At 45.3% G+C, this 12,264-nt stretch overlaps 1 long non-coding RNA gene across 1 annotated transcript; it reads right to left on the bottom strand.

Annotated features, from left to right (window-relative positions):
- Positions 1-11,520: 11,520 nt before the first annotated feature.
- Positions 11,521-12,223, bottom strand: LOC116100424. Its single transcript, XR_004122572.1, has 2 exons — positions 11,991-12,223; positions 11,521-11,611 (listed from the first exon to the last, which is right to left on the bottom strand). It is a non-coding gene; the product is annotated as an uncharacterized LOC116100424 (long non-coding RNA).
- Positions 12,224-12,264: the final 41 nt, after the last annotated feature.

The raw sequence follows: 12,264 nt of genomic DNA, 5'->3' as shown, positions 1-12,264 counted from the left end.
GCATATTGATTTAATCCATGGATTACCCTACAATCCACAGGGGCAAGGAATAGTGGAAAGAGCTCATAAGACCTTAAAAGAATGCTTATTAAAACAAAAAGGGGGAATAGGCTATGGCCTTACGCCGAGAAAAAAGATATCTATTGCTCTCCTTGCACTTAATTTTTTTCAGTTGGATAATGAAGGAAAATCAGCTGCAGAATGGCATGGATCTGCCTCTTCCACTTCTAAAGGTTTTGTGCAGTGGAAGGATATTTTGACAGGTTCATGGCATGGCCTGGATCCGGTATTGACGTGGGCGAGAGGATCTGTTTGTGTATTTCCACAGGACCACCGAGATCCCATTTGGATTCTTGAATGGCTTACAAGGAAAAGCACCCCACCTCAAGATGCACCTGCCGAATGCTGAGTGGGGTGAATTGGAGTTGCATGGGTATTTCTCCTATGGCCATGATTGCTGGTGGAGCAGTAGGAAATGCCTCGTTTGAAAAATTATGTCCTTGCTCCGACCATTGTATAGTTAGTAATGCTAGCCTTAGTAAAGGAAACAGGAGTAAGCTAGATTGTAGCCCTCAGAATAGATTCCCCCTTGCTGTGGTTGCCAGGATGCCCAGGTACATTCGCGGCGGTTGGAGCCACAGTTTCCACTATTGCATTGAGTTCCACTGTTCAGTCAGCTAGCACACTCAATAATTTAAAGAGTGGACGGGTATTGGAACCGTGGGTGCTTTACTGGTCCTTGTCAGTATATTGGCATTTTGGTGCGTCTATGCGGGTTCGGCAGCAATGACAGGCTGCTTTGGTGGTGCAGGCATTTGCAGCCCTGGAGGCTAGGCAATCTCCATAGGCTTGGTTAACTATTCTGAATGCTCTTCTTCACGCTCAGGATGCGAGGCTAAGCACTGCACTAGAGATCAGCTTCTAATGGTCTCTTGGAGAACACGTCTGATTGCATGTGGGTTGATGCCCCAGGTCCCACCTCCAGGAAAAAGGCATAGGACGAGCATGGCACCAACTTGGCTGCTACGGGTTAGGACTTTGGCAAATAAATCACCTAAGACAGAGGCATGTACCGAATGGCTTTTATGGGATAGGGCTTTGGCAAATAAATCACCGAAGACAGAGGCACGTACTGAATGGCTTCTATGGGTTAGGGCTTTGGCAAATAAATCACCTAAGACAGAGGCATGTACCGAGTGGCTATGTTAACTAAGCCCGGTTTGTAGTACAAACTAGCTATACGTGTTCTCAAAGATGGGTTGATATTTTGCCAAGAGATATTACTACCAGGTTGCAGGGCCATTGCAATGTCCTTCTCATGGTTACTGGAGATCAGACCTCTACTCTTGCCTGTTGTGTTTAAAACAAAAAGGGGGAATTGTGGGGAGCCGCAGCTGCCACCCTAGATTTGGCACCTGGTCTCCGGCCAGAGCAGAGAGCATTGTGATAAAAAAAAGCCCTTATTTGGAAAAGCTGAGTGCCTCCAGTTTGTGATGCAAGCTGGCATGATTTCCTGCAGCCTATTATGCTTTGCCACGTAGCCGATGCTGAGTGGGACCAGGAAAAGTATTTAACCTGTGAGGGCTGGGGGCTAGAGAGAAGAAAGGAAGAAAGAAAGAGAAAGAGGTAGTACAAGGTTCCTGAATAAACTGCTTGGAGAAGAGCTTGTGGTCGCTTCCTTATTTCCGCTGGTCAGTGAGGCAGCGACAGGATATGGAAGTGTGTGCACATGTACACACACACATGCACACAAACACGCACACATGCACACAAACATATACATGCTTGTTTCTAAAAAGAAGAGCCAAAAAAAAAAACCAAAAAAGCTGGGCAGTGGTGGCGCACACCTTTAATCTCAGCACTTGGGAAGCAGAGGCAGGCGGATTTCTGAGTTCGAGGCCAGCCTGGTCTGCAGAGTGAGTTTCAGGACAGCCAGGGCTACACAGAGAAACCCTGTCTCAAAAAAACAAAAAAACAAAAGAAGAAGAGCCAGACATGGCAGACATGACAGAACACATCCACCAGTAGTCTCAGTACTCAGAAGAGCGAGGCAAGAGAATCAAGAGTTTGAGGCCAGCCTGAGCTAAGTAGACTCCATCTCTAAAAACTTCAAAGGATACTAACAACAATACTAATAACAAATCTAAAGTAAAAATACAGAGAAACATAAAGAAACCTATGAAAAATAAACAAAATAGCCTGGCAGTGGTGGTACACGCCGTTTATCCCAGCAATCAGGAGACAGAAGCAGGCACACCCTGAGTTTGAGGCTAGCCTGGTCTACAGATTGAGTTCCAGGACTTCCAGGACTACATGGAGAAATCCTGTCTCAAAAAGAAAAACTGAGCAAGATACATGAGAATTCACACACAAAGACATGCAAATATTCTGTGTAAGAAAATATGTATGAATAATGAAAAAGCACCTGTCCAGTTGGGCATGGAAATGCCTTGCAATTCCAGCATCCCAGAGGAGGAAAGACTGAAGCTGAACAGCCAGGAATTCAAGGCTGACCTGAGCTACCTGTCTCAGAAACAAAAGAAGAAGAAGGGGAAGGAGGAGGAGGAGGAGGAAGAGGGAGAGGACAAGGAGGAGGGAAAGGAGAAAGAGGAGGAGAAGGAAAAGGAGGAGGAGGAGGAGGAGAAGGAGAAGAAGAAGAAGATAAGAGAAAAGAAGGGAGGGAGGAAGGAAGGAAGGAAGAAAGAAGGATGGACAGAAGGAAGGAAGGAAGTGGAAGAAAGAAAAGTGGGGCTGGAGAGATGGCTCAGCATCTAAGAGGGGCATTGCTCTTACAGAGCCCGGTTTGGTTCCTAGCACTCATTGTATTGCTCACAACTTTCTGTCACTTCATCTCCTGGAGATCCTATACTATATTCTGGAATATGTATGCAGATACCTAAACACAAATAAATAAACATACACATAATTGAAAAGAAAAGAAAATTTTTTTTTAAAAGAGCAGTTTCTAATAGATCAGAAGCAGGGATTTGCCAGGTGTGGTGGTGCAGCATATGTCATTAATCCTAGGCAGATCTCTGTGAGTTCAAGGTCAGTCTACTCTACAGAGTGAGTTCCAGGACAGCCAGGGATACATAGTGAGACCCTGGCTCAAAAGAAGAAAAGGAAGAAGGAAGGATAAACAGTAAAGATTTCCCTGGGATTCCATTTGTCTTATCACCTAAGCCCAGAAAAAGTCCTAATGCTGGGTAACACTGCTGGCAAAGCCATGAGGAAGGCGTTCTTCATCCCGTCCTCTCTGCATCCATAGAGAGAAACACTGTGGTTGGAAGGCAGGGTTCAGAATTGGAGCACCTGCCTAGAATCCCCCAGTGAGGAGCTGGAGTTGTGTCTCAAGTCCCCCAGTGAGGGGCTGGGGTGTGGCATGAACAAGGCCTTGAGTTCCTTCCTTTGCACAAATGCCTGAGAGGAGAGGAATCTGAGGCTCTTGTGAGAAAAGTCAGTCCCTACTTAATGTTGGTGGAGAGAAGCGTTGAGGCTGGGTGAACTAACAGGGAGGAATGTTTGGGTGGCTGGCAAATTCTATTTTTAGCTTGGCCGTCGTTCTAAGTGGTTCACCTTAAAATAAAACAATTTGGGTTTTTGCTGAATTTCAGGAATTCCTATTTTAAGAACTTCCTGGGTTTGCTTTAACAAAGAAGGATAGTGCTTAACTTGGCTTTTAACTTTTATTTCTTTCATAATTTATTTTTATTTTTTGTGCAATTGTGTTTTGCCCGTATGTATGTCTGTATGAGGGTGTCAGATCCCCTGAAACAGGAGTTAAAGAGAGCTGTGAGCAGCCGTGTGGGTGCTGGGAATTGAATCTGGTCCACTGGAAGAGCAGCCAGTGCTCTTAACCACTAAACCATATCTCCAGATCCACAACTTGTTTGTTTTAAAATTAAGATTTTTTTTTCTTGAGTCAGGATCTCATACACCAGCTCAGGCTAATCTGGAACTCACTATGTAGTCCAGACTGGTCTCTAACTTGCAGCAAATCTCCTGCCTCAGCCTGCCAGTGCTGGGATTAAAGGCATGCGCCACCACTGTGTGAAAGCAGTTTCTAATAGATCAGAAGCAGGGATTTGTTGCTGGGAAGTGCTCTTTACTGGCAAGCCATCTCTCCAGCCTGCAGTGTAGCTCGGAATTAAGTCATGTTTACTTTCTCTGAGCTTCTCACATTCCACCCATCTTCTCAAAGTGACATGGTTTCTTTTTGTCTTGTGCTTGAATAAAATGCCATTATGTGTGTCTTGCACATGTTCCTTATCCATAGCTCCATGATTTGACTTTTGTGAACAGTACTTAATCCTGTGCTCACCATGCTTCACCCTCAGCATTGTTGTGCCCCCCCTTTCTCCCTCCCTCCCTCTCTCTTCACCTCTTCCCCCCTTCTCTCCTTCCCTCACTCCTCTGTACTCATTTCTCTTTTTACAGGATCTTATGTATCTCAAACAAGCATCAAGCTGGCTATATAGCCAAGGATGACTTTGAACTTCTGCTCCATCCCAGGAAGTGCCTAACTGGGAAAAGTACTTCCATGCCAGAGAGCACCTCTTTGCCTCCTGCGCCGCCCCCCCCTCCCTGACTTCTGCTGTTTCTCGACTGTTCCTTTCCTCCTCAACACATCCCTCAGGGTTAACCCACCCAAGGCTGCACATTATGCCAAGGTCTCTCAGAAAGTCCGAGGTCTCCTCAGGTCACTGTCTGTCCTCAGACTCGTTCTCCAGTGAAGGACATGAAATAAAGGCTGGAGGTGTGGCTTTGTGCTCGAACACTTTGCTGGCATGCACCCACAGCAGCAGAGAGCCCTCAGAGACTGCAGGACACACCGTGGAGACACTCAGAAGCTCAGCTGAGATGCAGCCAAGGCCTGGGCGCTTACATGCATGTGCCAGACTAGGCTGCGATTTAGGTGTGATGTGGACAGAGCTGGAGCTGCTCCCACAATCCTGAGTCGAATCATAGCGCCCCATCCAGGTTAAATTAGTGTCTGAAATTACAGCCTTGGGGCTGTGCTTGTCTGCCCTGTCTGCTGCTCTGCAGCCTCACAGGCTAGATGGCTTCCTCAGCAGAAAGGCATTCTCTCATGGTTCTGAGGTAGATGATCAAGGAGTCCTCAGGCTTGGTTGCCACTGGGGCTTCTCCTGGAGTTGTAGATGTCTTTGTCACTGTTCCTTGGACAGTCTCCTCCCTGCAGAGTCTTGGCTATGTTGTGAGTTAACAGCCAGCCTAGGCTACTTTAGACTTACCCTGTCTCAAATAAAAATGTTTTTAAAAAGTCTGTGAGTGTAGCTTAGTGGTAAAACACAAGGCCCTTACTTAAATCCTTAGCATCACAAAAAAGCAGTCAGAAATGAAATCAATAGCTTTTGCTCTACTCATTTGAAAGCAAACATACTTATCCTTCAGGGGATATAGTCGAATGTTACACAAGCACATGAATATTAATATTATGAGTACATGAGTAATATTAATACATGAATATTAATATTATGTCAATATAAATAATTATAAATAATTATAAGTATAAATAATCAATATTATATAAATTAATAAATATAAATAATAACAATAAATATAAAACATAAATAAATAGATGTTTGTGTGGTATGTGTGTATAGACCAGACACTGATGAACATATTAGAACTGTAATTTATTTTATTTTTTTTGAGACAGGGTTTTTTTGTGTGTGTGTGTGTAGCTTTGGCTGTCCTAGAACTCCCTCTGTAGACCAGACTGACCTCAAACTCATAGAGAACCCTCTGCCTCTGCCCCTCTGCCTCTGCCTCTGCCTCTGCCTCTGCCTCTGCCTCTGCCTCTGCATTGGTCCACCCTACATTGAGTAGTTAAGATGCATTTGTCAGGACTCTGTTAGAAAGAAATATGCCAAAAAAACTTCTGGTGCTATGCTGTGGCTTCTTGCTGCTTCTGTGGACTCAGGCCAATTGGCAGAGTGATGTCAGCTTAGGCAGACTCAAGTGCTGAGGCAAGACCCATGGAGGACATGTGATGTTTGGAGGGAGTATAAATAGGACTCAATGGACTGTGAGAGAGCCTTGCTTGTAGAACTAGCTGTGCAATACTTCTTGGTCTCATGTCTTCTCTGATCTTTGCTTCACTGAGAGAGGCAAAGCTGAGAACTTCTCCTGGAGTCCCTGCTAGTCCAAATCCCCGCTGCTGACTTATGTCAATTGGGCTGAGGCCTGGCTGTTCCTATTAGTCTTGCCACCCCTACTGATTCATGTTTGCTATCCAACTCTACTGAACTGGACTACTGGTGTATCTGTGGAGTGTTTGAGAGTTGCCACTGCTGACCTCTGAACTGAACTGATTTCCTGACAACGCAGATGGGATTTGCTCCAAAGAACCATTCCTAAACATGTCCACTTTCCCCATATCCTTTCTTTTCCACTACCTCTGGTGGGTGGTGGGCTAGAAGGGAAGTTAAAGCCTTTAAGAACCATCACTTAAAACAGGGTTTGAGGGCTGGAGAGATGACTCAGCAGTTAAGAGCACTGACTGTTCTTCCAAAGGTCCTGAGTTCAAATCCCAGCAACCACATGGTAGCTCACAACCATCTGTAACGATCTGATACCCTCTTTTGGTGTGTCTGAAGACAGCTCCAGTGTACTTAGATATAATAATAAATAAATCTTTAGACCGAAGCACTCAGAGATTGACCAGAGTGAGCGAGGGCTGACCAGAGGGAGCAGAGATCCTGAATTCAAATTCCCAGCAACAACAACCACATGATGGCTCACAACCATCAGTACAGCTACAGTGTACTCACATACATTAAATAAATAAATAAATAAAATAAATAATGTTTGAAAAAATTAAAGTTACATGACTATGTCAAAAAATGAGAGTGACTGAGGAAGACACCCAGTATCAATGTCTTGCAGGTTTGGGTTTGGGTTGCAAGGAAAGGAAAGGAAGGGGGGAAAAGGGAAATGTTACAGTAAAAATACTGCAGAAAAGATTTTCAAGTTGGGCATGGTGGTGCTGCCCAGCACTGGAGGATTCTGGGCTCCAAGGCAGCATGGATGGCTAACAAGACCATCTCAAGGAAAGGAGTTTTTAGAGAAGCAGAATCTTGCTCTGGGAAGTCTGGGCAGTACTGGCCACTACTGCAGACTTCATGAGCCCTGGATACTGAGGTGACACTAACTCAGTAAAGAGACATTTTTAATATCAATTTATTTATTTACTTATTTACTTTAAATGTAGAAGTGCTCTGTATATGTATTATGTATAATAATAAATAAATCTTTAAAAAAAGAAACGTGGCAAAACAATAATTTTTTCTTCTCTCTCTCTCTCTCCTTCTCTTCCTCCCTCTCCCCCTTTCTCCTCTCTCCTCTCTCTTCTCTCTGTCTCTCTCTCTGTTTCTGTCTCTCTCTGTGTCTGTCTCTCTCTGTGCCTCTGTCTCTGTCTCTCTCTGTCTCTCTGTCTCTCTGTCTCTCTCTCTCTCTCTCTCTCTCTCTCTCTCTCTCTCTGACAGAGTTTCTCTGTGTAGCCCTGGGTTTCCTGGAACTCACTCTGTAGATCTGGCTGGCCTCAAACTCAGAAATCCACCTGCCTCTGCCTCCCTAGTGCTGGGAATAAAAGTGTGGGCCACTGTTGCCTTACCTGCCTGTAATTCCAACACGTGAGAGCTGAAGGCAGGAGGATCAGTAGGCATTCAAGGTAATCCTTTGCTACACAGTGAGTTCAAGGCCAACCTGGGCTACTACACAACCCTGCCTCATGAACTCCTCCAAATGTATATTTAAAAAAAGAAAAGGCACAAATAAAGGCATAGCAGTAAATATAAAATCCGAGATACAGTAGATATTTTTCTAGGAAACCATTAAGGCGTGGGTAACTGCTGCCTGTCTAGCCTGCCATTTTATGCAGTCACTACCATTAAAAGGAAACTTTCTCGTGTGCTGTTATTAGGAAACTTTCTCATGCTCCAGTCGATTGCTTTGGTGTTCTTGGAAACCAATCCGAATCCCAGCTGAGGTCAGTTAGAACTGCTTTGTATAGTTAGCCTTAATGAGCCTGGACCTGAGGCCTCCCTGGGAACTGACATCCTACGTGGCAGGAAGAGACACGTACGTGGGTGAGTGACATTCCAGTTGGCAAGTCAGGGCATCCCACCACAGGTGAATACCTCAACCAATGAGGACAAGATAAGTATCCAACAAAGACATGTTTGTAAGGAATGCCCTATCCCCAAATCCAGATTGGTGGAATAACTCGGCATGAATGTTTCTGACATTCAGGCTTAAAAGGTCTGTAGGATTCTCTGTGTGTGCTTTGAGGGGTGACTCCTGGAAACAGAAACTACAAATTAAAACAATTTGTTACAGGAGAAAGAAATACATCTGAATAAACTGATAGCCACAGGAGGAGTTGAATTTGTAGGCAAAGACCTATCAGAAAGGTATGAAAGCTCAGCTACACAGAGACGAAGACTATGGGCCAATTCCGTTTATTAAAAGGTATGTATGGGGTTAGAGAGAAGGCTTAGTGTTCAAGAGAGGCTGTTGCTCCTGTAGAGGACCTAGGTCTGGTTCCCATACCAGGTAACTAACAACCATATGTAATTACAGTTCCAAGAGACCTAACATCCTCTTCTCACCTCCATGGACACTGGGCACATATGTGAAGCACATGCATACATGCATAAAAAGTACTTGCACACATAAAATAAAACAAAATAAATAAAATACGGGCTGGAGAGATGCCTCAGTGGCTAAGAGCACAGACTGCTCTTCCAAAGGTCCTGAGTTCAATTCCCAGCAAGCACATGGTGGCTCACAACCATCTGTAATGAGATCCGATGCCCTCTTCTGGTGTGTCTGAAAAGAGCAATGGTGTACTCATATACATAAAATAAACAAATAAATCTTTTACAAAAACAAAAATAAGTAAATAAATAAAATACATATGCAAAATGCAGCTGAATAAAATATCAGTACATCGAATCCAGTGATGATGGGGAGAGGAGGCTGATTCAGGTTTAACAGATCAAAAGCCATAAAACCCAGAAATAAAAGGTTAAAAGCACTGAAAGCACGAGCATCACTGTGCTGGCCTCATGTCAGCCTGACCCAAGCTGCAGCCACCTGAAAGTAGGAGCCTCAGTTGAGAAAACGCCTCCTTAAGATCCAGTGGAAGCGCATGCCTTTAATCCCAGCACTTGGGAGGCAGAGGCAGGTGGATTTTCTGAGTTCGAGGCCAGCCTGGTCTACAGAGTGAGTTCCAGGGCAGCCAGGGCTACACAGAAAAACCCTGTCTCGAAAACAAAACAAAACAAAACAAAACAAATAAACAGAAAACTAGAGGCTGAGAACCACTGGAATAGAGCATAATAAATTAAATAAAGGAAGGCTGGGTGAAGCTTGATAGTTGAACACCTAACTAATCCATTAGTGAGGGATGGTGGGTGTGGCTCAGGGATAAAGCACTTGCCTAGGATCCCCTAGTAAGGGACTGGAAGTGGTAATCAACAATAAAACACTTGTCTAGAACCCATCAGAGAGGGGTTGGGGCTTGGATTGGTGATAGAGCAAAAGAGATCTATGAAATTGACTAACCCCATCCCTATCCACCCTGTTTCTGTGAAAACATCTGAGGTGGATTGAATAAGGTTTGGCCCAGGGAGTGGCACTGTGAGGAGGTGTGGCCTTGTTGGAGGTAGTGTGTCACTGTGGGACACACTTTGAGACATTCCTCCTGGCTGCCCGAGAATTCTGAGTCTTCCAGCAGTCTTCAGATCAAAATGTAGAACTCTCAGCTCCTCCAGCACCATGCCTGTCTGGACACTGTCATGCTTCCCGCCATGATGATAATGGGCTGAACCTTGCAAACCAGCCCCAATTCAATTTATAAGAGTTGCCTTGGTCATGGTGTCTCTTTACAGCAATGAAGACCCTAACTAAGACAGCATCCACTAAGATCTAAAGCCAAGCCAGTTTTCTTTCCTCACTCAAGGCTGGGTCTCTGTCTGGAGACAGCCTGTTCCAACCACCCACATGTTTAATTGACACTGAGTCACCCCTAAGGGGTTAATAAACAGACTGAAGATGTCACCCTAACCCAAGCATGTTGGTTATTGTGCAATTTTTAGTAAAAAGTTAATGTTTTAAAGCATCGTGGGCTAGCTAACACATCACAGTTAAAAGGGAAAGTCCTCATAATAAAAGATTTGTAGCAGAACGTAGTGGCTGAACCTTAAATCTCAGCAGAAGGCAGAAACAGGCAGATCTCTTGAGTTTGAGGCCAGCCTGGTCTACACAGCAATTTCCAGGACAACCAGGGCTCATCTCTAGCCTCTCTCTCTCCCTCCCAACACCCCTCTCCCTCCTCTCCTCCTACCCCCCTTTGTGTGTGTGTGTGTGTCCTACCCCCCTTTGTGTGTGTGTGTGTGTCCTATCCCCCTTTGTGTGTGTGTGTGTCCTACCCCCCTTTGTGTGTGTGTGTGTGTCTGTGCGTGTGTGCACAAGTATTCAATGCCAACCAAACTGCACATGGAGAAGTTAAGAAAACAAGTTGCAGGAGACAGTTCTCTCTTTCCACAATGCAGGTTCTGGGGTCAAACTCCAGCTTAGCCACCTCACCAGCCAACACGCATTCTTGATAGACCCCTAGTCCCCTAAGTAGAGACCAGGAGACTTGCTAGTCAGCTACAGGAGTCATGTCACTTCCTGTGATCTTTTAGCAGCAGTGTCTCAGAATCTGGCTATGAGTACTTAAAATTCTTCTCTTCCCTCCTCTCTCCAGAGTCTCAAGCCATTTGGGATCACCAAACTGGAAAGACCCAGAATTCTACCCCTTAACGTTTATAGTTCTTGAACAAGCCACTGACATTACACACGACTCATTTTCTGCATTCTATACATGGAAAGGCAGCATTTTTAAAACATGGTGCTGAGGGAAAAGTTAGAAAAGTATATAGGCAGGTAGAGAAAGCAGAAACGGCCTGCCTGCCAGGGTTGTTTCCTTTCTTAGAGAAAGGTTGGGAGGACAAATGTCTAGGCAAAATGTTAAGATGAGAGGACCCCACAGTCTTATAAATTGCTGAACACAGAGCCCTTGTAAGGACTCCCAACTCAGAGATACCAGCCTCAATAAAGCTACATACACAGACAGACAGACAGACAGACAGACAGACAGACACACACACACACACACACACACACACACACACACACCTCTACCTTTGTCTCTCTCAGACAGTCAGTTCTTTGCCTGCCCCACAAATGAACTCGACTAATACCAGAATCTTAGTTACTGGAGCCAGGCAAAGGTGGGTCAGCGCTAAAGATCATATACTGCTTTTTCAGAGAACCTCAATTTGGGTCCCCAGCATCCACATGGGGTGGCTCACAACCGCCTGTGACTGAGGTTCCAGGAGATCCAAAGCCCTCTGGGTGCGTGCATGCACACACACACACACACACACACACACACACACACACACACAATTTAAAAATAAAATCAGTGGCAGTGTTTTTTGTTTTTTGTTTTTAATTTATTTTAAACGGCCTTTGACTCTTGCTTTGCCATTTATAATTTAGCAATCTTGAACAAAGTGACTTCGTTTCTCTGGGTCACCTGTAATGAGGTTCTTAGTGAAGATTTAATGACATCATCTGAGCAAAGCCCCCACCGCAACCCCCCCTTTCCACCTCCTCCCTCCAAACTGAAGCTCATTATAGGAGGCAGAAAAGTATGGACAAGTTCTGACTGTAGGTGCTAGTGATCCCAGAGCTGATGAGGCAAGCAAATGTGACTATGAAATCTCCGGAGACAGTACTCTTGGCCCACCAGCCTGCCCCTGCCCACAGAGGCAGCACAAGCCTGCGCACTAACTTGCTCCTGTCACCCATAGTTGTCTGAAGCAGGTGGTTTCAGGGAGCGCAAGGGTCCACGAACGAACTACATTTCCCAGCATGCACCTCCAATCAGGGACCCGAGAGACTACTCTGCGAACCTTGTCCGAACCGCTTTACGAGTATCGGTCGGTAATCTCCATTCCGCTCCTACGTTTCTCTTGGCTAAATGAGTCAGTTACCGTGCACTCCAACATGAGCGAACCTCCTGCAGGCCTTGTAGAAAGCGCTGGTTCATTCTCCCTGAGTTGAGATAGGGTCTAAGGACGAGGGTTCGTGTAGCCTGGGACGAACCCAGGGCCTCGCAGCTTGGGACTACAACTCCCAGGCGACATCGCGGTGGCAGCATCTACACGTCACTGGACACCGCCAAGA

This window comes from Mastomys coucha, unplaced genomic scaffold (genome assembly GCF_008632895.1).
Source record: "Mastomys coucha isolate ucsf_1 unplaced genomic scaffold, UCSF_Mcou_1 pScaffold21, whole genome shotgun sequence".
Taxonomy (NCBI): Eukaryota; Metazoa; Chordata; class Mammalia; order Rodentia; family Muridae; genus Mastomys; species Mastomys coucha.
Note: the sequence above shows the minus strand (reverse complement) of the source record. Positions and strands in the feature narration are given on the sequence as shown.